The 3,474-nt window shown below is 44.4% G+C and overlaps 1 pseudogene; it reads left to right on the top strand.

The window, feature by feature from the left end:
* The first annotated feature begins 2,150 nt into the window (after positions 1 to 2,150).
* On the top strand, positions 2,151 to 3,229 carry LOC122123353 (annotated as a pseudogene).
* The last annotated feature ends 245 nt before the right edge of the window (positions 3,230 to 3,474 follow it).

Genomic DNA, 3,474 nt, shown 5'->3' with positions numbered 1-3,474 from the left:
TATGGAGCCAATTCTCACAGACAATCAAGGGGGACATTCCCTATGGTTCCATCACTACTCCAGCATCACATACACACACATCTGAATTCAAGAAAAATGCTTCCACTACAGCTGAGTCTTAGCAAGAATATGCTGTCATATACTAATATTTTCATTTGCACAGCCTGCCAAATCAGTTGTAAAAAGTGGAAGCAATATCTGACAACAAACTTCACCATCTTTCACATTTGCACCTGAACTGTAGACCCAGCTACTTTTGTGTGGACATCATTGTCAGCATTGCTTGAGGTTTCAGCATTCCTAGTTTCCATGGTTTGGATACTCTAGGCACTGCTCTAAATGGCACTTGGATTCCACCATTCAGTAATTAAAAATCCACTTCCTGCAGCACTCAATGTCACTGAAGCTCATTAAACAGCTCCATATCAGGTAGATGGTAGGAATAAGACTGATGTGCAAACTCCAGGCTGCTTCACGCAAGACACCTCCAAACCTCCTGGGGCAAGTGGGAGGCTCTCCTCATACCTATTATCCCTGTGGATAAAACTATGAGATTCTTCTTTTCTCTACTCCCCCAGGAGCCCACTAACCTGTAGCCAATTATGAAGTCTGTCTAGAACAAAATGAAACCACAAGGATTTCAAGGAGAAGAGCCTACATCGATGAAACTGAGATCGTTGCTTTAAACAAACACACAAATTCCTGCAGGTTTTAGTGCTGGAGCTAGGGCTTCAAGTCTGGTCTGGAGACCTAAGTTTTGTGTTCAAGGCTTGTACTCTACCACCTGAACCTCAGCTCCACTTCTGGCTATTTTGTTAGTAAATTGGTGATAACAAAGCTCTACCTCTCTTGGAACTTATATCCTCTGATCTCAGCCTCTTCAGTAGCCAGGATTAGAATCCTGGGCATGCAACACCAAGCTCCTGAGGGCTTCTATGAGGACACACCCTTCAGGAAGTATAAGTAGAATTTGGGGCACTCTCCAAACTTTATGGGGTAAGTGGGAGACTCTCCCCGCACCAACAAATCTACAACCAAGCCAGCGCTAGTGCCCCAAGTCTGTAATCCTATCTACTCTGGAGGATGAGATCTGCACATTGAGATTCCAAGCCACCCAGGCAGGAAAGCCTGTGAAGATCTTACCTCCAATAAACCACTCAGAAAACCGGAAGTGGCACTATGACTCCAGTAATAGAGCACTAGACTTCAGCTAAAGACCTGAGGAACAATGCCCAGGCCTAGAGTCCAAGACCCATGACTGATTTAAAAAAAAAAAAAAGAAAGAAACAGTAATGATTTTATTTAAACCAATTCCAGAGAAAGCCATTAATCTTGAGAAAATTACCAAGACTAGAAAGGTTAGAACTGTGATAAACCAAGATGTACCTACATTGATGAAGCTGAGAACTTGAAAAAAGCACAAAAATTCATGAAGAATTTGTGCAAGTGCTAGGGCTTCAACTCTCGTCCTGGGTCCTAAGCTTTTGTGCTCAAGGCTTGTTCTCTACTACTTGAGTCTCAGCTCCACTTCTGGTTTTTTGCCTGTTTGTTTTTGGTAATAAATGAAAGAAAAAGTTCTCTCAGACTTTCCTTCTCTAGCTGGCTTGGAACCTACATACTCAGATTTCAGCCTCTGCAGTAGCCAGGAATAAAGGCAGGGGCCAGACAAGACACACCCTGCTGCTGAAGTCTTCTGCAAGGCCAAACCCTCCCAGAAAGGGAAGGGTGGGCTCATCATGTCCTGCATATAAAGGAGAGCAGCATGGCCTGGACTTCATTTGCTTGGTCCAGGCTGCTGGAGGAAGGACGTGAAGAGCGAGCAGGGAAAGGACTTCAAACAGAGGCTCCAGAACAGGCTGAGGTGACCAACACTCCTAGGGCAAACCTCACAGCCAGCAAGAAAGGACAAAGCTCCCAGGAACAGAGGCAGTGGCGAAGGCTCAGGCTGGTGGATTCAGCCTCTTCTCAGTGGCGGTTGTAAGCAACAGAACAAGGGTCCATCTGACCCACGTTGGTTGCTTACTCCCTTCGGGAGACATTAACCTGTACCTGTAATCATGGCAGCTTCATTTGCAGGTTTCTTCACGGAAAACAAAGGTGCATCAAGGTGGCCGGCCCAGGACAAGTCTGCCAGACTGATTGGTAAAGTCATGAGAGTGCCCTTTTGTGGAGACTGGGACTTGGTGAAAACCCTGGGAAAAGGTACCTATGGAAAAGTTCAGCTTGTTGTGAATAGAGCAACTAAACAGGCAGTTGCAGTGAAGATTGTAGACATGAAGCGGGCCAGGAACTCTCCGGAAAATATGAAGAAAGAAATCTGCATTAATCAAATGTTAAACCATGAGAATGTTTTGAAATTCTATGGTCACAGGAGAGAAGGCAATATGCGATATCTATTCTTGGAATACTGTAGTGGTGGAGACCTTTTTGATAGAATACAGCCAGATATAGGCATGCCTGAAGAAGATGCTCACAGGTTCTTCCATCAACTCATGGCAGGGGTGTTTTATCTGCATGGTATTGGAATAGCTCATAGAGATATTAAGCCAGAGAATCTCCTCTTGGACAAAAGGGATAACCTCAAAATCTGTGACTTTGGCTTGGCCACAGTATTTCGCCATAAGAATTGTGAGCGTTTCTTGACAAACATGTGTGGTACTTTACCTTATGTGGCTCCAGAACTTCTGAAGAGAGAAGAATGTCATGCAGAACCAGCTGATGTTTGGTCCTGTGGCATAGTTCTTACTGAAATGTTGGCTGGAGATTTACCATGGGAAGAGCCCAGTGACAGTTGTCCACAATATTGTGATTGGAAAGAAAAAAGAACGTACCTCATGCCCTGGAAAAAAATTGATTCTGCTCCTCTGGCTCTGATTCAGAAAATCCTAGTGGAGAATCCAACAGCAAGAATTACCATCCAGGACATCCAAAAGGATAGATGGTACAACAAGTCATTTATGAAAGGGACACGAGATTGTCAAGATAGGGAAAATAGGAGAAAGGTGAGGGAAGATGTAACGAGTTGGACAAAATATACTTAATGAATTACTTCAGTAAACTAACCCCGCTCTACATGACCTGGACGATGAAAAAGAGAGAGAGAAAAACAAGAAGTAAAGGGGCAAAGAGGCCCTGAGTCAATGCAGGTGGTGTCCCAGAAACACCTGGTGGATTTTCCAAGCACAATCATTTGAATTTGGACTTTCCCCAGCATCTGTGGATGAACTAATGAGCCTGTAACCACCCCTGCACTAGAGATCACACACTGATCTTCAGCACTCTTCTCCAATCATTACCCTCTTCCCTTTTCAAGGGGAAGCATTTCTTTGATTGTAATGTCCATGAAAGAAGGTGGTTAAAAATCTCAAATAAATCACGCATCTATCCTTCATACCTGCAATTCTGCTACTCAGGAGGCTGAACTGACCAGGCCAGAAGCCAGGAGTACCGCCCAAAAAGAGGAGGTCACTGGCA

The sequence above is a fragment of the Dipodomys spectabilis genome, unplaced genomic scaffold (genome assembly GCF_019054845.1).
Source record: "Dipodomys spectabilis isolate Male_0828 unplaced genomic scaffold, ASM1905484v1 ptg000227l, whole genome shotgun sequence".
Taxonomy (NCBI): Eukaryota; Metazoa; Chordata; class Mammalia; order Rodentia; family Heteromyidae; genus Dipodomys; species Dipodomys spectabilis.
The sequence above is the reverse complement of the archived record's forward strand: the minus strand, read 5'-3'. Positions and strand labels throughout refer to the sequence as shown.